Genomic DNA, 9,578 nt, shown 5'->3' with positions numbered 1-9,578 from the left:
CTATAGCTTTGTAACAAAAGATCACAAAATCTGACTGACATACTAACTAGCATTTATTTTGCTCATGGGTCTGTGGGTCAGCTGGGGAAGCTCTGCTTTATGCTTTTCTTCTGAGAGTTGGCTGTGGTGGATTTTTTCTTGTGCTTCATTGTGGGACCCTAGTTAAGTGGTTAGCAGTTATGCGGGAGAACTCTGCTCACGTAGTGGCAAAGGCTTGCTCAATCATGTGAGCACATTTTAAGCTTCTGCTTGTTTCATGTGTACTAACATCTTGCTGGTAAAACAAAGTTGGGGGAAGGTGCGCAGAATGAGAGCTATTCTACCCCCCTGCTTAAATGTTGATAAGTTCCTCTCTTCTGGAGGAAGGGCATAGACAAGGTTTTCCAGGCTAATCATTTTGCCTTAGTTCTTGGGAGAGTATGAAAGAGGAACTTGGATTTTTACAGTGGTCTCAAGAATTGGTGGTCCATGTTCTCCCTGAAAATATTCAACCCATCTCTTTTCTCTGGGTAAGGCCCTTCCAAAGAAATAGAGTCATTAAAATACAAAAACAATGAGGGACTGCTTTGTTTTTTTATTTTGGATTTTTTTCAAATTTTTAAGTGTTTATTGAGCTAAACCGATGACATATTTCAGGGAGAAAGATCTTAAATGGTTCAATGAAGGACTGGTTTAGATCAAGAACACTCTTTTTAAATAGCTCATCAACCCATTTAATTCTGATAATGACTGGGATTCTATGGAGATGAACAGTGAGTTTTCCTATGGCCATAGTGATGCCAACAGCAGTGCTTGGCAAAGGATTTCTGAGATTGCTCAGAGATCAATGGCATTGATGCCCATCAGGGATAATTTCATCTATGGATTTTATTATTTATTTTTTACATTTAAATCTGATTTTAAATACTACATTTATCCTATCTTTTATTTTAATATATTTACCAGAATCTATTCCTAGAATAACTGTTTCACTGTATTGCTTTTTTGCATATTTCTCTATTATTTTGACTATAGTGGTTTTATAGTTTGTTTAATAGCTAAGATAAGCTCTTTCACATATATTCCAATCTTTTCTTTAATCATTTTTTGGGTGTTTAGACTTAGGGAGACTTTAACATATATGTACTTACAAATTAAAAATAAATTGAAATATGGTGTTGGAGGAGAGCTCTATGGATACCCTGGACTCCCAGAAAGATGAACAAGTAAGTCCTAGAGCAAAGTAAGCCTGAAATATATCACTGGAGGCAAAAATGGAAAACTGAAGCTGTCTTACTTTCGGTACATCATGAGAAGGCAGTGTTCTTTGGAAAAGACAATAATGCTGAGAAAAACAGGTGGCAGTAAAAGAGGAAGACCAGAAACGAGATGGACTGACTCCACAAAAGAAGCCCTAGACAGGCATCTACAGGAGCTGACTGGGGCCATTGAGGGTAAGACGTGATGAACATCATTCATTGATAGGGTTGCCAGGAGTTGGAGCTGACTCGACGGCATATAACATACACACACTTAAAACTATTGGGATTATAATTAATATTTCACTGAATTATATATTTAAATTAGGGAAACATCTTCCTATGATAATAAATATTTCTATTGAAGAATATGTATGTGTTTCTGTTTGTTTAAATATTGTTTTACTTTGGTATGAGTTGGAAAAGACCTGGGTATGAGTTAGGACTCATAGAAGGCCAGTATGGCTGGGCAGAGAGCCAGCGTGGAAAGGTGAGGGCTGTCGGTCATAACGTGGAGGTTATTCTTGCTCTTCAACAAGACTTTATTGAAGATTTATTATCTTTTGATATTAAAGTTTATTTCTCAGAGGATATTATTTTATCTCCCTTATTTTCAAGTTCTTGAAGAAGCCACTATATATTTCTTGCTGCAAAAGAACTGTTGTTTTTATAACTTGTTAAAGATTATCATTGGATAGATGCAGAAAGTATAATGGTGGCTGCCATGGGCCAAGGGGACAGGAGAATGAGGAGTTAGTGTTCAATGGATACAGATATTTGTAAAATCTGAAATTCTTTTTTCTTTAGGTTATCTTATCTATCTATCTATCTATCTATCTATCTATCTATCTATCTATCTATTTTTCTATCTATCTATCTATCTATCTATCTATCTATCTATCTATCTATCTATTTAAATTAGTTTCAAGTATACAGTACATTGGTTAGACATCTATATAGTTTATACAACGATCCCCCCAATTGCTCCCTCCTTGCCCTGACCACCTACCCAACATATTAATGCTGACTGCATTCCCTAGGCTGTGCTCCCCATCATGTGACCATCCATCAGCTACTAACTTGTACTTCTTTAACCCTTCACCCCGTTCTCCCATCCCCCTTAACCCCCCTCCTCTCTTTCCAACACCAAATTGTCCACTATATTTGTGAGTCAGTTTTTGATTATTTTGTTCTTTTTATTCTTTGGATTCCAAATATAAATGAAATCCTATATTTATCTATCTCTGTCTGACTTAAATACCTTCTTGGTCCATCCAAGCAATATGTTTTTCCATCCCCTTCCTTTTAGTCTGTGTGTGTCTTTTAACCTGAAGTGCGTCTCTTATTGGCAACATGCGGGGGGATCTTGTTTTCCTTTCCATTCATCCACCCTATCTTTTATTTGTAGAACTTAATTCTTTTCCATTTAAGGAACTTATTGATAGAAATGTAGTTGTTACCATTTTTATTTCTGTTTTTGGTACATGTTTTTTCTTCTTAAGGAAGTATCTCCAATATTTCCTGTAATACTGGCTTGGTGGTGATAAATTCCTTTAGCTAATTTTTGTCTGGGAATCTCTTTATCTGTCCTTCAACTCTAAATGATAGCTTTGCTGGACAAATTATTCTCGGTTGTAGATCCTGGGTCTTCATCCTGTCAAATATTTTTTTGGCAAGCCCTTCTGTCTTGCATAGTTTCCTTTGAGAAATCAGCTGTCAGTCTTATGGGTGTTCCCTTGTAGGTAATTATTTGCTTTTCTCTTGCTGCTTTTAATATTCTTTGTATTTAACCTTTGGCCTTTTAATTTTGATGTGTCTTGGTGTGGGTCTCTTTGGGTCTCTGGTTTTTGGAATTCTCTGAGCTTCCTGGGGTTTTATGTCCATTTCCTTCACGAGATAAGGGAAGTTTTCAATCATTTCTTCAAACAGTTGTTTAACATCTTGATTTTCTTCAGTTACGCCGATCAGATGGATATTTGGACCCTTATTGTGTCCCATATGCTCCTTAAATTATTTTTATTGTCTTGGCATCTTATCTCTTGCCATTCTGATGGCGTGTCCTTGGCTTTCACATCCTCTAAGTAGGGCTTTTGATCCTTTACTTTATTCACTTTGTTTATCTGATTCAATATACTTCTCATCTCAGATAATGTGTTCATTTCAGACTGTTTCTCTTTTATAATTTCTATTTCCATTTTTATGTTTTTTATCTGTTTGTCGAAGTTCTCATTGAGTTTATCTACACTTCCCAAAAGTTCACTGAGCATCTTTATAACCAGTGTTTTGAACTCTGCATCTGTTAGATTATTTGACGCTATTATGTCTGGATCTCTGTTCTATTCTTTCATATGGTTTCTGCTTCTTTGTCTTCTCATTTTGGCTGCCTTTCCATGTCTGTTTCTATGTATGAAGCAAAGCTCCTAACTCTCCCAGTCTTATTAGTGTGGATTTATGAAGTAGGTGTCCAGTGGCACAGTCCTAAGAGAGGTTCAGCTGCAGGCCAAGTTTAACCCCAGCCTGTGCCCCTCCAGGGCCACTTGTTAAGATTCAGCAAGCAGTCCACAGATGCTGAGTTTATAGTTGCCTCAAAAGGCTACACCAGATACCAAGGCCAGCTGCCTCCAGTGTGAGCCTTAGCAAGGAGCATCAGTGAGGATACACGTGAATGTGGCTTGGGTGAGGCTGCGAGCTGGGGTAGGCGGGGTTTCAGCGGAGCGACCTCTGTTATCCAGATTGATGACATCACGGGTATGGCAGCCCTGTGTCCGCACTGGAAGGGGGGGAGGGCTCAACAAAGGACAATGGACACTGCCGGCACTTCTGTACAGAGTAAGTCTTGCCTCGGCCCTCAGTCCGACAGTGTCCCTGGTGCCTTCTGCATGCAGCCGAATCAGCACTGGAGCTCAGAGCGAGCAGGTCCGTCACCGAGAAAATCCGCTTGGGGACACGGCTCCTTTAAGAGGCGTCTGCCGCTGCCATTGCCACAGCCTCTGGATCAACCGCTCAGGACTGGGCAGCCCCGCGTACTCGCCCTGTCCTGTCTTCTCCCCTTGCAGGGTGCTTTCTTGGATTTTTCCCTAGTTGTATGGCCTGTTCATCTAGATCCCAGGCGATTTTCTCTTGCTGCTGCTCCTTGTTTCCGTCACAACTTTGATTTAGTCACCAGAGATATGAACAGAGCCTCTGTCATCTACACCACTTTTCAAAATCTGAAGTCCTTACCATGGCTCAGAAAGACTTCATGATGTACTGGCTGGAAAATGACTGTTTGGCTATCACCCATGGAAACATAACACTCTAACAATAAGCTTTCTGCTTTTGTACCCCCTGCTTGCACAACCGACCTGTGAGTTGACATTTAGTAAAAAGAAAAAAAATAGACGTGTGTTCAAACAGGATGAAGAGTAGGGTTTAAAGCTTTAAAACCCTGTACCTTTACATTTCAGGGCTGCTTAATTTGGGGTCTGCGTACCCCCGGCAGACCCGGCTGGCTGAATAAAGAGTATGTTTCCTATAACTCACTGATTTCTGGTGGTCTGTGTGTGGGAGCTGGCGGCTACAATAATGATACCCCTCTGACTCCATCTCCTTCTTCTTCCCCCTTACTCATTTTGCTTAAGTCATCTCGTCACCCTTATTGTATGTACCAAAACATACCCGGTGTGCTGCAGACTAATTAATGTCCTGGTATTTTGTTTTCCTCTAAAAATCTCTCCCCTAGGTATCTACAGGGCTCCACTCAACCCTTCTAGAAAGTCAGAACAACCTTTCCAGATTGCACCTTCTAAAATAAAACGTTGCTTTGGTTAATTTTCTTTTGTCTTTTTTTCCTCCCTATCTCCCCAGACTAGACTATAAGCTGTACAAGGGAGTATGTTTCACCCGTATCTAGCGCAGTACCTGTTACATAATAGATGCTGAATAAATGATTGTGAAGGCGTAATCAAATAAAGAGGCATATGCAGGTTTGGCTGGGGAAGAAGGGGCAAAAAGCTGTTTTATTACCTGGAAGAGACTTCAAACACAAAGCAGGCTATCAGGAATTACCAGAGTTGGGTAATAAGGAAATGCGACATGAGCCAGGAAGCAGAAGAGATGGTGCAGAAGTATGAGATATTGAACATCCCCTGGGAGAAAGTTCAGATCAGTAAACAAAGCTTTAAGTTGAATATAAGCTGAGAGGTTGACTCAACTCCTGTTTTTTGGGGTTTTACCAAACATCTCAGTGTACTTTTAATTCGACTGAAATGTTGCTGTGTTATGTGTGTGCACGCGCATGTATGTTCCATTGATTTTTCTGAGCTCAAACATGAGCTTTAATTATTAACTTGGTCTTTAAAATAACCTCAATCCATGTAGCCTGAAAATTTATTTTATCATTGAAGCCTGTGCAGAAAATGTGGCTGGCGAAACTTAAGTCGAAACAGATCAATGTGTTTTCTATTATTCACAAGGGACTCTTTCTAATTTTATGCCGACAGGGGTAACGCGAGAGCGTGAGAACGTGAGAGTGAGAGCGCGAGAGCGGGATCTCGAGCGCGAGAGCGGGATCTCGAGCGCGAGAGCGGGATCTCGAGCGCGAGAGCGGGATCTCGAGCGCGAGAGCGGGATCTCGAGCGCGAGAGCGGGATCTCGAGCGCGAGAGCGGGATCTCGAGCGCGAGAGCGGGATCTCGAGCGCGATCTCGAGCGCGATCTCGAGGGAAATTAAGCCCATGGTGAAAAAATAGGAGTACTCAGTTGAATGAAATGAGTGAAGTATATAAAAGCATTTAAAATAAGCACACTCTTATAGATATGTTACAGCTTTATAGAAAATGGATTTTTTTCCACTTTAAAATATCACATACATTTCAATAAGGCTGAGTCCATGCAGAACCATAGTTTACCTCCATGTTCCCAGAGCTATTAAGGTGACCTGTTAAGGTCAAAGAAAAAGCAAATAAGTTAATGAAATCATTTATACCAAAGATCTCTTCGGATGTTTCGTCCTGGAAAGAATATATTTTTGTTTTGCTTTTTTGTTCATTCACATTTATCTGTCTTTGAATGGATAATACATGCACATGATAAAAAATTCAAAATGTGCAAAATAGTAGAATGAAATAGTAGACGCCTTTCCATGGTCACCCCACCCCCTACCCATCCCCAGTCACGCTCCCTGGATATAGGTGTCAATATTATCCAATATGTACACGCTGCTGAACCTTGCTTTTTTTTTTTTTTCCTTTTTAATTTAGTAACATTTTGGAAATAATCTCATATCAGAAAATAAAGAATTGTGTCTTTAAGGATTACATTGGGATTATAAATTTTAATGGGAAAATTTTGTTTTTTCTCACCTCAGGAAGAGATCAGTGTATAACCACAAATAGGAACTAACATCTCACAAGCCAAGATTTTTAAGTGAGCAAATTTCTTTGGAGCCTTCCAAATACCTTCTAGAAATAGGGTGTCAGTTAAAATACAGGACACCTGGTTAAATTTGAATTTTAGATAAACAATATTTTTTAGTGTATGTGCCATGTATATTTGGAAAATACACAAAAATTTCTTGTTGTTTATCTGAAATTAAGTGGGATATACTTAGACCAAGTAATGATTCATCTTTATCTGAAATTCAGTCTGTTTATCTGAAATTCAAATTTAACTAGACATCATATATTTTATTTGCTAAATCTAACAACCCTGTCTAGAAACCACTCACCTACTCATTTGTGAATCGACCTGTTTTTAACCTCAAATTCCACAATGATGAGCTGGTATCTATTAGAGCAGGAAAATATTACTTCTTAAATATCATGGTTATAAAAACCACAAACTTCAGGCTTCAATATTTCTTTTAATTGCTTCTCAAAAGCCACAAGAAGAGCAATGTCTGCTTTAATTAAGTGTTTTAGATAACATTTTGAACTAAGACTGCTTAGCACATTGCCTTCAACATTGAAAAACTATAATGTAGTTAAGATGTATCTCAAATATTATAATCATACACTTGAACTTTGAGCTTAATTAAATTTCAGGGGTTTTTAATTTATATTTTTTACATGACATTCCTTCAAAATAAAATATTGCTGTTAAAAAAATTAAATTGTAGTTTATGGCCATGCCACCCTGAACAAGTCCGATCCCGTCTGATCTCGGAAGCTAAGCAGGATCGGGGCTTTTTAGTACTTGGACGGGAGACCACCTAGGAAGACCAAGTGCTGTAGGCGTTCAAAAAAATTTTTTTTTTTTAATTTACAGTGTTAAACAGAAGGCATATGCCTGCTTGGTCAGTCCTGGTCCTCAGGGAGAGGCTGTTCTTGTCCAGTGTTTCCTTTTAGCATTAAAATTTGAGGAGTCAGTTAATGATATGCAGGTTTAAGTATGGGAGGGAGGGAATTTAGAAGTATCTGTAATTTCCTCTGAAATGAATAAAAAAAGAAAATAAGATGGATCAATGGAGGATAGATATGTACTAAAGCAGCTAGGATGCCGATAAGAGAGAGGTCCTATTCTAAAGCCATTTTCTGAGTCAGTCATCTCACCTTTGCTTTAGCTTGTTTACTTTTTCTGCTCAGTGATAGAAGTTTTTAATCACATCTGAGCTCAGTGTTAAGGAGCTCAGAAAAGGTAACTTTGTTGGTACAAAGAGGAAATTGTCAGTTTTAACCCCTGGGCTCAGTTTCATCCAGCAAGAGAAGCTGAATAAATACTTTGTTATCAAAAAGGTTCACTTTGGTTGACTGAGTTACTCATCCCACTGAAATGCGATCTTACACATGGATTATTCTTGAGCATCAGAGCTGTGTTGGAGGCTGAGAAAAGCTGCCGATGACCGACCGGAGCAAATACTTTGAAAAGTAAAGATCAATCACTACAGCAATTTAGGCCAGCTCTGCAAGGCTTGTGTCTGAGACAAATGGAGATGAAAGTCAGAGGTGTTTCAGGGAGGGGCAATTGGGGAGGTTAACCCGGGCGGGATGGGCAGCCCCAGGAGACAGAGGCTGGACTCTTTCTGCCTCACTTTTCTCATCCATTCAGAATCGCCATCTATTTTTCTGTTTCCATTCCCCCTATCCCCACCAGCTCCATCCTCGGTGTTTAACATCTATGATAATAAGGATGCAATGGGTTTTCAAAGTCAGTTACAATTGTTATTAAATGACATTGAAACCTCTTTGTTTTTGCCATTTCATTTATTTTTCAGCCACTGTATTTTCATGGTATGTTAGAAAACAACAGAATTCTAAGTTTATATGCTTTCTAAATCAAAGTTACCTTTTCGAAACCTAAATATCCCAAGGTGTCACAGCTTGTGAGGAATACCCAAAATTATCTTGCTCCTCCTAGGCCTTAACTCTTCTTAGGCTCTCCACGGTAGGTAGGAGGAACTCCTAGGGCCATGTTTTATAAAGCTGACTCTGGCTCTGGCCCAGTCATGGCTCTGTGTGTCTGTCGCAGCCACGTCTCATTTTGAGTTCCCTGACCACAGTCTAATCACAGTTGAGACCTTAAATGGCTTACTAAGATATGTGATGTCCAAAAACTATGTCTCGTCTGAATCATATTTTACTATTGACTTAAGCATAAATACACACACAAAAAAAATGTATCTTAGAAAATGTAAGAAGAAAAATGCACAGAGGCATCTCAGCATTCCAATGAAGAGTATTTCCTGTTACAGGTAGAGGGCGTGTGAATCTCAAGCTAAAGATCCAACACGATTTATGTGTTGTCCTTTATTCATGTATTCAAAGTTTGTCACATTGTTCCCTCCTGTATTACTGGAAGTTATCACCCACTTTAAAGTCTCTGGAGTGTGTATAATATCATACTGACTATGCCCCTTTTTCTCTAATGTAGAGGTGATTACAAAAGCCAATAAAGTCTTTTTGGAATTTCATTTCCTATTTCTCACTTAGTAGTAATAGGCTGAACCTTTACTTTCAGTTCCACTGTCCCTCCCATGCCGCGTCTCATGGGGAACTTGGCGTTTGCACTTCCCTGTGATTGGAACACTTCTCTTCCCCATCCCTACCTATCACTCCAACAGTTACTGGGCTAACTTTCCCTGAGAAGTCTTCCTTGATTCTTTATCACTGGATTGGGAAACTCTCCTATGATTTCAAAGCATCTTAGATTAACCCTTTCTGTAGAGCCTTTGCCGCTAATTTGTAATGGTTTATTTCCTTTCTGAATCTTTAATACAGTTCAGGCTTCCTGAGGGCAGGGCCATCAAGTATTGTTCACTGTTGTTTGTCCAAGTATAGCCTCAGGCTGAGCACATACAAGTCACTCAATAAAGATGTGTTGATTGAAGATTTAAGTGACAGATTGGCCAGATATCCATCCTATT

The 9,578-nt window shown here is 39.2% G+C and overlaps 1 pseudogene; it reads left to right on the top strand.

Moving 5' to 3' along the window:
* The first annotated feature begins 7,333 nt into the window (after nucleotides 1–7,333).
* Nucleotides 7,334–7,452, top strand: LOC118607988 (annotated as a pseudogene).
* The last annotated feature ends 2,126 nt before the right edge of the window (nucleotides 7,453–9,578 follow it).

Source organism: Rousettus aegyptiacus, unplaced genomic scaffold (genome assembly GCF_014176215.1).
Source record: "Rousettus aegyptiacus isolate mRouAeg1 unplaced genomic scaffold, mRouAeg1.p scaffold_m13_p_9, whole genome shotgun sequence".
NCBI lineage: Eukaryota > Metazoa > Chordata > Mammalia > Chiroptera > Pteropodidae > Rousettus > Rousettus aegyptiacus.
The sequence above is the reverse complement of the archived record's forward strand: the minus strand, read 5'-3'. Positions and strand labels throughout refer to the sequence as shown.